We start from the raw sequence: 19,665 nt of genomic DNA on the forward strand, positions 1-19,665 counted from the left end.
AATTTGATTATCTCGCTGGTTGGGGTAGTACCCAAAGATTAACTGGGACAATACAGATTGATTCAGCATCTTTCATGGCCAGAGGGGTCATCAATAAATGATTTCATTGATGAGGAGGCTGCCTCAGTGTCCTATTCCTCTTTCGAAGGTAAATGGTACGTGGACAAAGCATTATGGATGGGTTGCTCCATGTCATGTGCTTTATTTGAATGTTTTAGCACTTTCTAGCAGTGGTACTTTACGCAGCACACAGGGCACACGTTGGTTACACACTACTTGGACGATTTCTTTTTTGAGGGTTCTCCTGGCTCCACTGTATGCCAGGGAGCTCTGGACACTTTCCATGAGCTCATGGACCTTTACCTCCTGGAGATTAGGGAGTGTCGCTGGTGCCTGAAAAGACAATGGGACCCTGCACAGCTCTGTCTTTCTTGGGAATTGAAATTAATTCTGTGGCAAGGTGGGCTCGCTTGCCAGATGACAAAAAGGTGAAAATGTTGGACTTGTTGGACAGAATGTTGTCCAAGCAGAAAGTGACTGTGAAGGACATTCAGGTGTTGCTGGGGTATCTTAACTGCAGGGTGGTCAGGTCGTGTAGGACTTTTTGTAGATGTGTGGGGTGGGCACTGGCAGGTCACCACTTGCCTCACCACCATGTCCGACTGTCGGCTGGGGTGAAGGAGGACTTACGTATGTGGTCAGTTTTTCTACACTCGTTCAATGGAGTGCATTTGGCCAGGGAGGAGTATGTCCCGGGGACGTACACATTTTTTCTGACACGGCAGGCAGTGACAGTTTTGTCCTATACTGGCGGGCAGGTGGTGTGCTGAAAAGTAGTCCCCACAATGGAAGGATGGGGCAGGGGCATTGCATTTCTGGAACTTTTCCTGCTCCTGGCGCTGTGGGGGGAAGAGCTAGCACATAAGAGGGTCTTGTTTTGAATGGACAACATTGTAGTGGTTGAGAACATCAATAGGCAGGGATGGGCATATTTTGAAGTTACTGCAAGTTTTCGTGCTGGGTTGCCTCAGGCATGACATTGTGTTTCAAACTTGCACATACCTGGCGTGGACAATGACATACCAGATGCTTTATCTCATTCACAGTGGGGGAGATTGCATTGGCTGGCCAAGTAGGTGGACAGGACACCAACCCCAATGCCGGAGCATCTTTGGTATGTAGGCAACGTAGGGTGCTACAGTTGGTGGTAGGTTCTTTGTCAGCATCCACTTGGGCGGTGTACGAGCTGGCTTGGAGGGATTTTCTAGCTTCAGGTGCCTGTAGGCGGGTGGAGGTCTGGCGTAGGGCAGAGAATGTGATTCAGTTTATCCTAGACCTCATTGAGAGAGGCCTGCCCAAAGTGACCATCGCCGGGAAGTTGGCGGGTATTGCCTTTATGGGGAAGCTCCTGTGGGGTTACACCCCTTCCGTGGGGTAAGTGGGGAGAAGGATGCTCGAGGGTTGGGCTAGGGAGCGGTGTGGGGAGCGTATGGCCAACAGCCCCGTTTCCTGGCAGACCCAGGCACAGTTGCTGGAGTCGTTACCCGTAGTCTGCAGGGATGATTTTGAGGCTTGCTTGCGTTCCACGTTGATGGTGTGGATGTTTTTTGGGACATTTAGAGTCTCCGAGCTTCTAGGCTACATGGCCAAAAAGGGCGTGCGCTTGCGAGACATGCGGGTTGAGGGGAGAGGGATACATATCTGGCTGGCCAATTCCAAAACGGACCAGAGAGGTCAAGGGAGGGGGGTTTGGTTGGAAGCAGCCTTCCCGGTATCTACATGCCCGGTGCATTGGGCTCGGCATTGTGGGGAGGTGGCAGGAACCTCTGGGGATGATTTAGCTTTCCAGCATATTAATGGGACCAGGGTGACAGAGTAACAGTTGCGTATGGTGTTGTGGAAGGCGTTGCACAATATTGGACTGGATGGGGCACGGTATGGGACGCATTCTTTTAGGATTGGGGTGGCAACAGAGGCAAGCAATAGGGGTTGGTCCAAAGAGGACATAATGCGGCTGGGGCGCTGGTCATAGGACTGTTTTCAACGCTACGTGAGGAGAAATGCAGAGGAGGCGCAAGCGTCATCCTCCTTGGTGTGAGTCTCATTCTTTTTTCTCTCATTGCAGGTTCAGTGGCTGGGCCCCAAGCAAAGGAATTGACCATATGGATAGTGGGGCATTCGTTCATCAAACGGGCTCAAGTCAAGCATGTCAGAGTTATTTTGGGGCATTGTTGAGGTTCAATGAGCAGTTTTTCAGAATCATTTGGAAGGGTAAAGGTGGGATGCTTTGGAGGGAGTTGATCCCTAGCCTAAATAAGTGGTTGGTAAGGGGCCAGTGCCTGGATGTTCTGCTGATTCCCCTTGATGAGAACGACCTTTGCGGGGTGAAAGGGGTGGTTCTATTGAGGGCAATAAAGAGGGACTTGGCTGCATTGAAAGAAAGTTGGTCCGGGTGCCACGTTTTGTGGACGGAGTTTGTTCCGCATAGGGTCTGGAGGGGTGCGGTGAGGCCCAGGTCCATTGACAAGGCGTGCAGGAGAGTGAACACTGAGACTTCTAGATTTTTTTGGAGCTTAGGTTTTGGAAGGGTAGCCACAGGGAGATTCGCTTTGAAGCAGTTGAATTCTTTAGGGATGACGGGGCACACTTATTCAGGCTTGGTATGGACCTTTACCTCCTGGAGATTAGGGAAGTGTTGTCAAGAAGCTTGAATTTCCAAATGCATTCTGCTTAGTTGGTGGAGAATTTTCCTAGTTGTGGGGGCAGAAAGGGGGGGTAGTCCCTCCCCCCACCCGGCTTTCTGGGTGGGGGGAGTTAGTGGAAGTTTGTCAGGGTTGGCAGAGATTTGTTTATCATTGTTGGAGTTTGGGTTATTGACAGGTAGGGGTAGGCAGAACAATTTTTATTTCAGTTACAGGTGAAGTGATTGACAGTGGTAAAGAAACAGGCGGGTGGTTTAACGGATTCATGGAATGTATAGAGTTATACGTTGATACATTGCTTTGTATTGTTTGTAACATTGTAATGTATGGGTGGGGGTGGGTTCAAGGACATTTTAGGGGCAGGGTGGGGGTGGGATTCAGGGTTAGGTAAACGGTTCGATTAGTGAGGATTCGTTTTGTAAGGCTGTTGCCAAGGATTTATAATGTTATGTGCACCTGTTTCAATAAAGCGGCCTTTTACACACAGTTTTTGGTTTGTGGTTTACTGCCCCCCCCCCCCCCGTCGCTCCTCCCTCCCAAACACAGTGTGCCACATAGTTCTCATCGACATTTCCATTTTGGCATAGTGATAGGTATAATGAGTACTATGACAGCCACTATTTTGTGACACAGGGCAGAGGATCAAGACTATTTTGTCACTTGGGAACTTTTAAATGCTGCCTGCGCTGGATATACTTCACTATCACAGGATTGCTGTTTACATTTGCATTTCTGAGACAGGTTTATCTTTTTAAATGTTTTTCTTTAACTGACAACTGCTTTTTTTCTGATTCAGTTGTTGACACCTGGTACAGATATCTCCATCTTGAGACAGAGCAAAATGGCGACTGTATTTCTGATATGCATAGCAGAGTAATAATCCTATTTTAATGTCTAGGAACTTTGTACGTCATTCATACCAGATACATTTCATCAAAGTGTGATCGTCTCTTACTTCGTACATTCGAGAAGAGATTAGAGTCCTTGGAATATGTTATTAAGAGGTGAGCTAATGTGGTGTTGGCACGCGGTTAATTTGTAAGTGATCTGACTTTACTCAGATACTTTCTGTTGTGGTTCCTTACAAGATCGAGAAAATTGGATACGGTTCTGGAGTCTACGTCAGGAGGTTCCTCGTTTCGAGCAGTGGTATGTTCACATAATCTGGCTCTTGTTGAAAATGTATTAACAAAACAATGATTCTTGTTTTGATACAGATGTATTACAGTTTCCCCTCAGCAAATGCAGAACGCATCGATAGCAGCGTTTATCTGTAAGCTGTTGACATCACTTGTTTTTTTCCAATTCATTGGTATTACACTCGTAAGGGTTTTGTTTTGCACAAATGGATTCGTACTGAGTGAGATTTCATTATTAACACGAACACTGCTCCGGTTGGAATAATAGGTGGTTTGGGTCGATCTACTCTTCAGCTCCAGTATACTTTTTGGGACATGTTGGCATGGTTTTGTGTTCAACATTACATACTAATTTCACAATTGTGCAAAAATTTAGAAATGTCATGCTATTACAGCTTTTCAATTGTGACTGTTGGGTTCAAGTCCAACTTGATTTTTTTACAGTCATGATACACAGTCCCTGAGGAAGGGAGTTCATCCTGAAATGCATTGGGCATGATGCTCTTAGTTCAGAGAATAACAATAGTTAAATATTGTGTTATCAACAAATGTTATATTTGTGAATGAAAATATTGTTTTTTAGAAATTCAGGAGTGGTTTCTGTATTAGCAAAGGTTTTTTGAAGAATTATAATACAAGTACAAGAAACAATTTTATCCTGTTGGAAAGGTAGGCCTCACCCTAGTGAAAATGAATTTAAGAGTTTTTCACTACCTAGGTATGTAATACTTAAATGTTCCACAAGAGGTACTTTTCAAGATGCTATTATTAGCCTTATTCCTAAAGATTGTAAATACCCTACTCTCTGGAGACATTCTAAGGCTATTCTGCTCATAAATATAGATTATAAATTGTTTGCTTCATCCTTGCGTCAAATTTGGAATTATTGCTACCTAAACTCATTAGGATTTGTAAAGCGGTGATTGTCCTCAGATAATACACAATACGTTTTTGACATCAAAAGTAAATCCATGAATTCTTAAACCATTTTGCAGTTCTTACAAATGATGTAGAAAAAGCATTTTGCAGAGTAAATTGGGACTTTATTTTTTTGACTTTGAAGATGTATGTATATGACTCAAGGTTAGATTCCATGATTCCTATATATGTTTAGCTTCCCTAAGGCATGTGCATGCATTAATTGTTTACTTTCAGATTATTTTTTATTAAATAAGGGAGTTTGTCAGAGTTGTTTTTTATCACCATTATCTTGGCGTTAGAAACCTATCAAAGTTCAGAGAGAATCCTGCTATTTCTTTCAGATATGTTACAGCAAACAAATGAAGGACGACATGTTGACAATGCAAACATTCTCCCCCAGTCAAAATATTTGGGTTAAATCCATCATTTTTTGGCCCACTACGCCACCCCAGTTTGGACCCAGCCATATACAAATCTTTACCCTGTACCCCATGGGAACAGTCCAGACCGAACTGCCAGGCCAGGTCCTCCCTGGGCCGGAAACAAGCATCCTGGGACCAGTTTCAGGGTATGTCACCCTTCTTCAGTCAGGCTAGCTTGAATCCAGTGGCACAGTGAGCAAGGCACCCATGTCTGGGCATACCCATCCCACGTAGGGTGAAAAGTGTTACATCAAATAAATGATGGACGGAATGCAAACAATGGAAACATTCTCCCCCAGTCAAAAGAGCTGGGTTAAATCCATCGTTCTATTGTCCACTACGCTACCACAGTTTGGACCCAGCCATTTGCAAATCAGTCTTGACCCTGTGCCCCATGGGAACAGTCCAGACCGAACTGCTAGGCCAGGTCCTTCCTGGACCGGAAACAAGCATCCTGCGACTCGTTACGGGGTTTCACCCCTCTTCAGCCAGGATTGCTTGATTCCAGTGGCACAGTGAGCCCAGGCTGGACTGTTCCCGTGAAGCACAGGGTCAACACTGATTTGCTTATGGCCAGGTCTAAACTGGGTGGCATGGTGAGCAAAAGAATGATGGATTTAACCCAGATCTCTTGATTGGGGGTGAATGTGTTGATTTGTTCTGCTATCCATCTATCCATTGTGTGTCTTTTGATTTCTTTTAAATAGGCACACAATCAATGAAAATTGGCAACATAAGTGGATAATATTCTTCTTTTTACTTCTAATTCTGAAATGTAATTACCCCTGTTTTTACAAGATATTCTTTATTTTCGTAAAGTTTTAGGTTATAAAATGAATTCTGATAAAACATAAGGTCTTCCCCTTTAAAAGGTTTGTACTAAGCATATGTTGTATTCCTCAGGTTTATGCTGGACCCCTTCTAGAAAAAATATTTGGGCATGTGGTTTACAAACTCAATTGTAGAAACAATTGACATGTTTAAATACCTTATCCTATAATTGAATATTTCATGAATAAATGGAACCCTTTATATCTCTCTTGTTGGGGTAGATCGAATTATATCAAAATGTTGTTACCGCCCATTATTTTACACTTTTTCTGTATGATCCCACTTAATATGTCATTTTTACCATTGAAAATATAAACTCAATTTCCTCCAAATTGTTATGAACTAACATATGATCAAGATTGTCTATCACTGTGCTTAACAGAGAAAGTGAATTTGGTAGAGTGAAATTCCCATACTTTTCATGAAGGTTTTTGTTTAAAGCAGGCTTCTTAATGGTTACTAAATAAAAACTAATCCATTTTCTCCATTATAGGTTGATATTGAAGATTATTGATTCACCCTTTTTTATTTAAAGCGTGCATTTTTTAAAGCCAGTGCACCTAGATTTTCTAGTCCAGATCTTATATTTACCTGCAAGCTTCTTGAGCATTATTTACATATTTAAAAAGCAATCCGAGAAAACACCCTCCCATCATTATTTTGGCTTAATTAATATTTTAGAATTATAAAGAAACATTTGTTGGAGGAAATTTCTGGAAAGATAAGGGCATAGTATGGACTCATCAGTTTTTACAAATGTGTCTCCTTTGTCATTTTGAATGAAATATGCATGTGTTAACCAGAGTTAAAGTGCTTGTGCTCTATCCTCTTAACACAGTGACATTGGCTTAAACCCAACTGGTGTATTTAATGTTCTGTTAAGTCCCTAGAATAGTGTCACTACATGAGCCCAGGACCTGTAGCACTGATTGCACCACTCACTTAAGTAGCCCTTTATACATATCTCAGGCCTGCCATTGCGGGGCCTGTGAGTGCAGTTCTAAACTGCTATATCAACCATGCAAAAAAACATTTCGCCAGGCACAATTAATCAATTAGCAGCCTTATATTCCAAGCTGACTTAAAGCTAAGGATACATTACCTGTGGAAGGTGTCTGCCGTTCATGTACATGACCTACGTAAACTTGTGTAAATGTGTCATTCATGTCCCTTGCTCACAATAATGTCAACAAGGGGACCCTGTTGTGTCTTCTGTCCTGTGGTGTAAGTGTTGCACTTTGGACCACATTGCTCATGGTCTGTGATTGCTATGTGTGTGTGCTGCATTGTGGGGGAGTCGCCCCGGCAGCTCTGATTTCGTGGACCCTTATACCTTTGAGGCGGTGTGCCTTTGAATTGTGTACTTTTTGGGGGCTGAAGTGTTTGTGATTTGGGTCATTTGTGCTCTTGGAAAGATTTTGTGGCCTTGTGCATTGTATGTCTGCTGCGTGTATTGAACGGCATGGGTTGCGGGTGCACGTTGATATGTCAGAGTGTGACCGGCTCCTTTACGGATGTGATCCACACTGGGCAACCTCCATGTCGAATTGTGCACCATGTCATGTATTTTGGCTGCTGCCATGCTATCAGTCATGCAGTATCTCGTGAACAGTCAGTGTGGCTCACACAGCCGCTGCTTTTCTGGATTCATCACATGTGCATGGATAGGTTGTGTTGGGGATTTGGAGGGGGCCCATATGTGTTTGTATGTGTGCTGCAGTGTGTCAAGGGTATCAGGGACACGTTCCACAATCATTGTGCATGTGCAGTGTGCTACACATGATTGTGCATGTGCGCCATTGTGCCCATCTTCCCCCGTCTCCCCCCGTCCCCCCAGTCCCTGGTCGTTATTCACCCTGTTGCTGTTGGGGCAGGTCATATCAAGCTGTGTCCAGACCCCCAACTCCTGCCACCATCTCCACACTGGTGACTGTGGCCACCATTTCCTCCAGCTCATCTATCTCCTCCTGTGGCGCAGGACTCCCACCTCCAGTCACCATTGCTGCCTTCCTGTTGGCAGCGAGTTTCTGTTTGGTCTGGCTTTGTACATCATGCCAGCACCACTTCACCTCCTCCATTGACCTCCTCGACACTTTGACTGCATTGAGTTTGGTGACTTTGGTCTGCCATATTTCCGTTTGGGTTGCCAGTGCCGCAGTGGAGGTGACGAACAGTTGTTGATAGTGTTCTACCACCTCGGTGACGATGATCCAGTCTTCCAGCAGACTGAATCCCATCTTCCTCTTCTCCGTGCCCTTTCTCGAACGCGGGGTTCCATGCAGGTCCTCTGTGGCGTTTGTGGGGTTCGCCTTGTCCTCTGCACTCGGTCCGGGTGCATCCATGGTGCTACGCAGTTTGAATTGGTTTTGGTGTGGTTTTTTTTGTTGTGGCTTTTATAGTACATTTTCCCGCATGACGCGTGGGATTTGCAGGCCTGTCGCTGGTTTTCACTGATTTTGGTATCGCACTTTGGGGCATCATGTTATACCTGATGTCCTCGGGATCGTTTTGAAGTATTATGTTCCACCTCTCACTCTAGCCAATGTCCGAGTTGCTGTAAGAGCACAGTACATCGGAAAGATTAAGTGGGGGAGTAAGGGGGTTATTGGAAAGGGAAGGAAAGGAAGGGGACAGCAGGGAGGGAGATCTGGAAAACACAAAGAGAGCGTATATCATAAATACCTTGATACTCTATTTGCAATGCTCATACTATCACTCCTCCCTTTGCACCTTATGTATTCTAAATACCTGAAAAGCAAAATACACTCCAGTCGAGAGGAAGGTGATGGTTGATAGTGTAGATGATGGTATTAAGGGCATTGCTGCAGTAATACAAAACCAACATATACATATGACAACAACTATTAGAAGCATATCAAACAAGACATCAAGGAGAGTACAATGATGCATGAACATACCCCTAACTCACTTCTTATACGCTTCACAGGGATGGAGTGTAGCCAACTACCACTCGTGAAGAACCCCTGTTAATAAAAGGAGCCAAAGACATTAAGGGTTAATACACTATACATCCTGAACACAATCTCCATCATGAAATAATAAAGTAACGGTATGCACATAGCCCCATAGTTAACACACTCAATGCAAAGTATCAGAGGCAAGAACCCTCCAGTAAAGCTTTAGCTTAGTTAAGAGCTCCTTGCTCCTGATTCCTGAATATCACAATGTTAGAGCATCCCAAATGAACTGGAGATACTAGTGGATTAACCAAACATCCACCTCTCCGTCGGCCGACAATACCGACCGGGTCAAGATCCTGACTGAAATAGAAGTGACCCCAAGTAGATCCAGAAGAACACGTGTAGGCAATCTTGCCAACACGACCCAAAACCAAAATAGAACAAAGGCGGCCCAATTCCTGGTGCAAGCACCCTTACCGCACCCACAGAAGATCAGCAACCGCCACCAGAACGCTGGACAGGAGGAATTCCCGACGCCGAGCTCAGGAAAGGCTTCCTCTTTATGCTTCCTGGATCGTAGTCTTGCGAGATTCGCGAAGGATCATGGGAGTTGTAGTCCCGACTCGTGTCTCGCTGGGAAATGTAGTTCCAGCACCAAGCGCGATCGTAACACATCACAACTTTTTAGGCGTTCGTGTTTCACATATTTTGTTTGACGCGTTGATTTTTACGTGGTAATTTGGTGCGTTATCATGCTACTATCACATGGTGCCGCCGGGTTGGGAATTGGACGTCAAGACGGTGTTATTTTCTCACGATAGACTGCAATATGCAAAGTTGCATTAAGCTAAATTTGCGATGGTTAACACACGTTCTTGAGAATATGCCCACTAATCTCCTGCTAACTGAGAGCAGGTAGAAATCACAAAATACGATATAACAACATTTAAAATATAGCAAAAATTGTGCAAAAAATATATATTTGTACAACAGTACCTATTTCTAAAAACTTAGAAGAGGGACACCACTCAACATAAAGCATTCATTAATGCTATTTGTAGAAAATTAGTTGTATACTTTTGTGCATAGCACTGTTTTCCCCCCAAAAAAAGTTGCCACATTTTGTGTATTTTCTTTGTTCCTCCAGGGGAACCCTATATACCTTTATAATACTCAGCATGTTGGTAAAAAGGGCACAAAGTTCGGCTGGGACATCTTTTGGGAAAAACGTTATGAAGGCTTAAGTGCAAACTATCCCAAATTTTCAAAAAAGGGCTCAGACCTGAAGAGGCCTGGGGGAACTCTCAGCATTTAAGGAGTTAAGGTACTATTTAGTTTAATGTAGTAAATGGGACTATTATTATTGTTATATTACCACTCCTATTTCAAAAACTGAAATTCATCTGATAGAAGTAGAATATTCAGGCCCATAGTCGAGGACCAGAAACATTAAGAAACGAATGGTAAAAAAAAATCAACTTTTAGGGCCAAGAGTAACAGAGTGCAAAGTATCCTGAGTCTGTAGGTGAAGTTAAAATTGTGAACACCCAAACATAGGCAGTGAAATCATACACACACAACTGAATAAGGCACAGTCTGCTAACTGAAAAACGGACTAGAACACAATACCCTTACAAGATCATCACAGCAGGACGAATCAGTTTCAAAGCTGACATTGAAACCATGGAACCATGGTAGACAATAAATAAAACAAGATAATGTAACCTTATCTAAACTAAAAACATAACACAGCTTAAGCACTTTCACCTCAAATGTGGTTCATTTATGAACAGCATGAATACGTCCTTTATTACATGGAGAGAGAAATGATCTAGAGGAAGTGTCAAAGTGATTAACCAGTGGCTAACTGACCAAAAATATTGTTACTGATGAACTGCACTTTTTCACAATAAAGGTCAGGCATTCCGCGTGCAATAAGCCAAATGAAAACATAAATAGCGATAAGTTTCAGTTCGTTTCCAAATACCCCTTCGAGAAAGTAAAAACGATTTATCGACACTACATTTGGTTCATTACTGGATGTTAAAATAGCTGTACATGTCTTCATATCTTCACAAATGTTTTTGCGTATTGTTGAGGGGCCTTATAAAATGGCAGCAATGTGAGGTATCTTTTATTCCATCAAAACAGCAATAAAACGGTTGTCTCATGCTATTACATTCTGCGTGGGCATACAGATTACATGTCGTGTTCAGGCTACTCTTGTAAGACATAACCCTCGTTTATCAATGTGAGAAGTGCATCTTGTTCAACAGGTAGCAGTCTTTTATTTGCTTGTCATGTTAGACAAATACGACTTTTTGATACGACCGAGAGGCTGAACGGTGCAGTGAGTCATATTTTTTTAGTATTAAAGGCCTCCTCCTATAACTAACATATGCAGTGACAGACACTATTTCCTTAGAGGAATGTCAAACCGATCTGTAGTTCCATGGAAATATCATCAATAGAGTTCGTAACAAAGCGGTCTGGTTGTCGGTGGTTGATCTATCTGTCAGTAACCCTGCGCAGGAAATGCCTAATTTGAGTCAATAAGAGACCAGTTCTTTTATCCTCTCAGGGGCGTAGCTAGAGCTTGTGGCGCCCGGGGCTAGCCCTCAGATTGCCGCCCCTTGGGGGGGAGACCTTCGGTGCTGGGGAAAAAGGACGGTGAGCACTTGAAAGATGTCCGAGAGACACGTAGTATTGCTGCTATTTCTGTTCAAAATGCCCTGTGCAACTTGTGGGTTCGCAGAGAACATATTTGAAAAAACAAAAAAAGATATAAAAAGAATCGCATTTTGAGCAATCAACATCTCAATTGCATTCTTCTTCTCCGAACCCTGACTAGAGAGGGTCAGGCTAGCTGGCATGCTCACTCTGTGCTATGTGGGGTTAGTCTTAAAACATTTTACAGAGCTACTTTTAGCTCACGGCCCAGCCCTGCTCACAAGTGTAAAATAACATTACACAAAGTATGTGGTCTGGTTTGGGGCCCCTTACAAATAACTGCAGTCTGTGCTGATTCTTTGGGTTTCCACATGTTGAGAAGTACTGTCACCTCGGGTCATTGGTATGTGGAGCAGCACCTCTACCCTAGCCAGGCACACCGGTGCCAACTCTCAGTAGAGGCTTTGAATAGGCGCACCCAGGTGCCGGGCACTCCCAGGCTCAGTGCGGCACCTGTTCAAATCTAAAAGACCACCGCTGGAGAGTAGGTGTTACCCAGCTCTACTGCTGAGGGCTTCACTCTTGGCCACATGCCAGGGGTCAAAGGTGGCCCTTTCGTGTCAGTGGCAGGTGGTAGCTGGCCTCAAGGAGCCCTTCTGGTCCTTCACCCATCAGGGCACCTAGGTGGTCTAAGCCCTGGTTAAAGGTGGTGTCCTAGTGATGGGTGCAACATTGGCCTGTGGCAGGATCCACCTTGGCGTGCTCATGTGCCCACTGTGTTTGTTGTAAGGCTGGTTTCATGGGCACAGTGACCCGAGCTGGCCTCTCAGTGGGGGTTAATTAAGGGGCTGTGCTTAGAGCACCCTCAGCTGGTTTCCATTCATTGAATGCAAAGATAGTTGTTTTACCCCGTGCTGCCTCACACACAAGCTGACAAGCACACACCATAGACATTCCAGAATGTTCCTATAGTGCTACTCGTGAGCCCACAGCAGTATGCGAGCGAAGAGAGGCGGCCTCCTGCGCATGCGCAAGCGCAACCCCTGGATCTGCCCTTAAACACTTCATTCCACTCTGTCAAGCATATTCAAACACAACTCTGAAAAGAGAATATGTAAGAAATAAATAAATACTAGATGTACTTAATGAAACTTTTGATCACCAGCCAAAATACAAAGAAGCATCTATAGTTTTTTATTTGAAACAACCATAACACATTGATGTCCTAAATCACTGTCTTCCAATCCAAACCATGCCATCGCTCTTGTACTATCTCATGACAATGTGCAATGCATCAGCCTATCTGCGCGACAAGATGCCCCACTTGAGGTGATTTGTGCGCGTTATTAAATCAAATAATAATAATAATTACTGCATTGCAACACTCTACCACCTGAGCTAGCCCTGCTTATATACACACCCTTAATCTGGAAGTAGAAGGTAACCCCAGGAACCATTTACCCCCATCTTTAGCTGGGATAAGACTATGGTTGGAAGTTTTGGGCACCATCTTGGATTGGGACCATATAGCATACTCAAAATGGCACCAATGCGCAGAAACGCCAAAGCACCGACCCTGCACAAGAATGGAGGAAACCCCATGGAGGCCGGAGGCGCCCTGCTGGACACAAAGAAAGCTTCCCATCGTGGGTGTCATTCTGAGTTAATGTGCGTTTGAAGCCTGCAGAACGCAATTACCCAAAATGCTGCCACAAAAGAAGCCTTAGGTAGTAGGGGTGAGAGCTCAGTTGCCTTCATTCTGACATCCTGCCGATCTCGGGTGGGACGTTAGGCTGCAGGGAAGTGGTGCTTTGGAAAATCTAAACTTCACATCCTTAAAGACTGGGAAAATAAGGAAACTACCCATTTTCATCATTTGGTGAAAGCTCCTGAATTGTCGTATGAAGTGGAATCTTTGCACCCCCAACAGTGTCCTCACTAAAGAGTACTAAGCAACGCATGGAAGAAGATAGGGGAGCAGTTACTATCAAGTCTTGGAGGGCCAAGGCCTGATACAAATCCAGGTTTCCATCATGTGCCTTCTCCCATACTACCCATGTACCACATGTATATGCACAGATACCCTTTCTACACATAACATAACCCCACATCCAACAAAAGCAATCTCATGTACACCTCTCTCACTAATATGCACACATCCACAACATATAAAGGTGCCCTTGACCCAGCTGCCACTTACCTTGGAATGGTCCTCTGACCAGTCAGAGGCCATTTCGGACCCAGCCATTTGCTGCAAGACCCCCGTCACTGCGCTCCATCTCTATCTCCTCCTGCTTTCATTCTGCTCTCTGCTCTCATTCTCTCCTTCACACCCTTGCTTTGCACTCTGCCTTCTGTCCTCTCCTGTGTTCGGCGTCTGTGCCTGCTTTGTCTTTTCAGCCTGTTTGCTTTCTCTGGCTATTGTGCTCTTTGTGCTTATTGTGTCTTTCGGCTTAGTGCCCGTTTGTCTTTTGTGTTTGCCTGTCTTCTGTGCTCGTTTGTCTGGCTTTTTGGCTCTTGTGCTCATTTGTGTTTTTTGTTTTTATGTTCCTGGTTTTTGTGCCGGTTTGTCTTTTATGCCAGTATTTGTGCCCGTTTCTGCTGCCCCAACACCTGCTTTTCCCCTTGCTGCATGGACCCCCTCACTGACGACGAGAGCATAGTGGTGAGCGCTTAATGCGTCACCTATCGCGATGCGAGGGGAGGGCTGGCCAAATGCAAATGTCCATTGCAGGGCCGTCATTGGTAGCGCTAGCGCACGCTACAACTGATTGACGGCCCTGCAATGGACATGACTGCGAGGCTGGGACCGGGGGGGGAGCCAACAACGGACCGTCGGAGCCTGCAAGTGGCAACAATAAAAAAGAAAAAAAAACAAGTTAGGCCGGCGATGAGGCGCACAGCGCACTGGAGGCCTGTTGCGGCAGCGGCCGCCTTAATAATTTATTTGGGATTGGGAGTTGGGACAACTGTGTTCAACAACTTTTCCTATTCCCAAAATAAATTACAAAGGCCGGCCGGAATGGGCCTCAGAGCCATGCGACTGCGGCCGCCTCAAAAATGGTGCTGCCTGGGGCAGACCGCACACCCCGCACCCCCCTAGCTACGCTGGTGTATCCTCTCATTTAACATTGGGTTCTTCTTCGCCCTATGTCATCTGGTCTGTATGCACTTTGTGCACGAATCATGCAAGTGTTTGAAGCATTAGATTTTCAGAAAACGTACATGTCTGGGCCGAGGAACAGCTTATCTCCTCGGAACTGATTTTCTGAGGAGGTCATCGCAAGAACAGGGGTGAAAAATAGGAAACGTTTAAGGTGAATAGGCTCCCTTGTTCATAAACCAAGACCTGCAGACCCTTACTCCTTACCTGGAAAAAAAAGCTCAAATTCCATAACTCGGCCAGAACACTCAGGTCTACCAGCAAACTACTTCTAGCTGTTCCCATGGTCCGCCTGGTTAGAAATGGTGATAGGGCATTTAGTAAAACCGCTCCTGAAGCCTGGAACACTCTGCCCCTCCAGATCAGGACAGAACTCAGCCATCTGAGATTCCGGAAGAACCTTAAAACCTGGCTCTTTTAGCCACCATCCCACTGTTCCTGTCTTGTGGATCTGTGATGGAGGATCTGCTAGTGCTCTGAGCCCTTCGGATGATTTACGCGCTATATAAATGCATTTTACATTACATTACTCCTTAGACATGCAAGATGACCCAGGAATGGAGTGAAGCGATGGATAAATGAATGTCCTAGTTTGCATTGCCTCTTTTAAGGAAGAGAAAACAAAATATATTAACCCATTTTTACTGGAATCTTTAAGGTAAAAGTCTGAAGGTAACTTTAGCCAACAGAAACTCTCTGCTTCCATATTTTTTAGTTTGGTGGAGAGGGCCATCTGCCAAAATGTTGTTGATGTACTGTCCACTGTATTTAGGTTGATATTGACATTAATGTGGTGAAGAGGCTGATGTCCCACATTTACCCAACTCTATATAAGGCTCCCGTTATTGGACCAGGCCCTTTCTGCAGAGTCATCCCCAAACGTAGTGCCTTCCTCCTCCTATTTTTGCTGAATTTGTTTTGCCTTAGGACTTTACCACCTTAGCACTTTACCACTGCTAAACAGTGCATAAGTGTCTGTGCTCTCTCCGTAAAACATGGTAGAAAAGGCTATAATCAGTTGACATATTTAATTTACTTGTAAAGTGTGCACTACATGTGCCCAGGGTCTGTAAATACAGTGATGCTTGCTGGCCTGCAGCAATGACTGTGCCACCAACTTAAGTAGCCCTTTAAACATGTCTCAGGCCTGCCACTGCCCAGTCTGTTTGTACAGTTTAAACTGCCATACCAACCTGTCAAACAAACCTTTATCCAGGCCCAAACCTTCCTTCTTAATACATACAAGTCACCCCCAGGGTAGGCCCTGGACAGCCCACAGGGCAGGGTGCTGTGTATTTAAAACATTGGACATGTTCTTTGAAGATTTACATGTCCTGACAGTGAAAAACTCCTGAAATCATTTTTCACTACTACACAGCATATCTTTCTCATAGGATGACATTGGAGATGCCTTCTTACATTTTATGAGTGTAATTTCCAAATGAGAAGAGCTAACTTGTTCATAATTGTTGTCTCAGGAATCCTAATTTTAAATCCTAACTTATGGTGAAGTCGGATTTTAAATTACAATTCTGAAATTGCCACTTTTAGAAATGTAGCATTTTCCTGCTCGAGCCATTTGGTGCCTGCAGACTGTATCTGGTCACATGAGTGGGTGTAGTTGGCAGTTGGGATTTGTGTATTCCTCCTAGACAGCCACACACAATGGGAGCTTAGATGTGACTGAATGGATCATCACGGGCAGGACGAGAGGGAAGAGTGGGCCCAGCCACACTTATACCTGAATGGGCTGTGTCTTGTCTCCACACAAAAGGATTAACACCCCTGCATTATCACTTCTGCCAGCTTGAGGAGGCAGGGAATTGCATGTACTTAAAAAGGTACAGTCTAAAAGCTTCTCCCACCTTCCAGAACCAGAGCACCTGTGTATAAAAGGAGAACCTCAGACACCCCCACTTCAATACACTTCTGGACCAGTGGATACTCTGCTAGGAATAAGGAATGCTGTGCTTCTACAAGGACTGCCACTCTGCTGGACTGTTGCTCTAGAAAGAACTGCTCCCCTGGTGTGCTGATCTGTTGCCTGCTGCCCTCTTGCCTGGAGAAGACGAACTGGACCTGCAACCCCATGTTGAACCCTGAACCCCAGAGTGCCTCAAAGGGCTAGTCTGCTGGTCTCCTGATCTGAGCCTCAAGAAAATAACTGGCTCAATGACTCCTCGACCCATTTCAGTGAGTTCCTGACCCTCAAGAGCTGCCCCTCAGGTCCAGGACCCTTGGTATGGCTCTTGAGCTCCTAAATTCAAGATTTTAAGTATTTGCGGCCATTTTGCACTGGAACCTCTTAGCTCACACCAAAAATCAGCACCTGTGACATTGTCCTTGCTCCTCATGACCCTCTCCAACGCAAACAGGACTCTTGGCACAAATTTGAGAAGGTAAAACTTCAGCTGGACTAATCTGGGAGACTATCTGACCTGCGCTTCATTGTGATTGGCTTGAACCTTTGGGTTTAATCTGGTCCAGCATGACCAGATATGCGCTATATTGCAGATTATTCTTTTTAAATTCCTAACTCCGTATCTACTGATTGGAATTTTGTTGATTTGGTATTGATATATTAATGAAAGTACGCTAAATATTTCTAAACTGGTGTGGGATTTTTTTGTATTGTGTTTCCTTTCCACTGCTTTACGCCTTGACCTGTTGCACAAAACTTTAAGAATTGCCTTTAAGTCGACTCACTGCTCTGTGCCAACCTGCCAGGGGATTGAGTACAGGTTAATTTTGGGTTTGCTTGTGCATTACCCTGACAATGAATAGTAACCCAATTTCTAACACTCGTTATAATTTAGACAGAGTGGGAATTCCAGGTTGGATACTGCTCTGACCAATTATAACCATCCTCGTTTCACCACACCAGAAAATTCATACAAAGCTTGGGCTGTTAAAAACAAGTGGTAAATAGAAACATATTGTTCTCCAGAAAAGGGATACTGCATGGGGATTTGAATTCAATAAATTTGGGTCTGCATGTTTTTCTGTATTCCAGGGGTGCATACTCATTACAGACAGATTTATGTGTAGGTAGACTGGATATAAAGGTTATTGCTGACCTCTCAATATCCTCACACAAATATCTGGCTGCTTGATCATCAGGGAGGTAGGCCTCATTTAAAGTTTGGCAGACAGGGTACTCCATTACCAAACTGATGTAACTGAAAACAAGCTCCCACGTTGGGAGTTTGTCTTTGTAAAATAAATATTTTGGTGGACGGCCCTCAAGACCCACAGCAGCCGTCCACCAGAATTTAGTATACCTTCTGTAGAGGCACCATAACAGCAGTTCCTGCTGTGCCAATTGTGATCTCTCAATTCAGCAAGTGGTAGCCCTTTAGGGCGGCTGACGTAAAGCCCTCCGCTATTCAGATAAATGAACTAACGCCCAGCAAACTCTAAAACGAGCCCTGTGCTTACATTCCTGGTCCATTTATGTAGGCCCATTAAATATGTTTTGAGCTGTTTACCTACTTCCCCATGACTAACAATTGTACAATTTTAAAACAATTAGGAGAAGCTCTATAGTGTTTTTTTTACGACCGGTACTCTGTATGTTCTAAAAGTTACCCTAAAACAAGGTGCCACCATGTAGATTTGAGAAGAGCTTTTCAGAATAGCAACAGAAATCGTGGTCAGTGTGTACTGTGAGCTACCAGAATAGTCATATACACATTGTGACTCAGAAGGAACCTAAATAGCTTCTTCCATGCATTAAATAAATCAAACTTTAGCCTAGCTAAGCGGTATATTGCTTCTTGACCTGGCATTCCCGCCAATCTTAGTAAGTTCTAAAAATGTAACTGAAACTACATAACGTGTCGACAAACAGAATGCTCAGTCTGACTCCAAGGCCAGTTTCGCTGCACTGTAATATAATTCTCAATTGCGCGTGAAAAAGGACAAGGAATTTACAGACCACTTTACTCAGCTGTGGTCTAAAAAGAGGATGCATCAGAAAAGGGGGTGGTGATGAACAGAGTGCCTGAATTAAGCAGACCACTCTTACCCAGTCCAAAGATCAGGGCTTGATCCATCACCGTTTTTTAGCTCACTGCACCATCCCAGCTCAGAACTTGGCTATATGCAAATTAGTCTGTTCCCGTCCCAGTGCATGATGGGAACAGGGCAAACCAAACTACCAAGCCAATTCTTATACTGGGAAAAGAGGATGCAAACAGGTAAAAAAAAGTTAGAGTTTGGCCAAAATGCAGACGAAGCTTTTAATGAGGTTGCAGGGTGAGCGTAGGCCAAGGATGCACACCAAATCGATACCGGCCGTAGGGCGGTCCAAGAAACCCATTAACTGATAAAGGGTCCGTCCTTTCAAATTCTTCCACGGGGGCCTGGTAGGCGCAGTCACATAAGGCGACCTGGTACAATAAAGGGAGAACAAAGACGTGCAGGATTCACGCTGACCCAACAGAAACCCTGATGAAATCACCGGTAAAGTAACCTCAGGCGATGAAACATGTTGGTTGTTTTTAATCAGAACGGGCATACAGCATAGAATAAAGTTGCAGTGGCTAGTATAGCTCAGTTCTTTTTATAAAAGCACCTTAGATCACAATCGCATTTTTTCTGTGCCACTAGGCAAGTGTCATGACTTCACAGGGATTACATAAATCACTTGGCCAATCGGGCCACGGTCATAAACATCACAGTTAGCACAACCCAGCAACTACTGGTAGGTTTACTTAGCTTAACACTATGCATAAAATAAATACTTGTAGGCTGCACAGGTCAAACAAGTGATGAGGACAACACCTTGTAATCTGTTAGCACATTTTAGGCCAACATTACATAAGTCACAGTGCCACTTGGCACTTGTCCCAAAAAATTGCATAGCTCCCTGCACCCCTAGGAACGTATTAAAGA

Source organism: Lissotriton helveticus, chromosome 1_1 (genome assembly GCF_964261635.1).
Source record: "Lissotriton helveticus chromosome 1_1, aLisHel1.1, whole genome shotgun sequence".
Taxonomy (NCBI): Eukaryota; Metazoa; Chordata; class Amphibia; order Caudata; family Salamandridae; genus Lissotriton; species Lissotriton helveticus.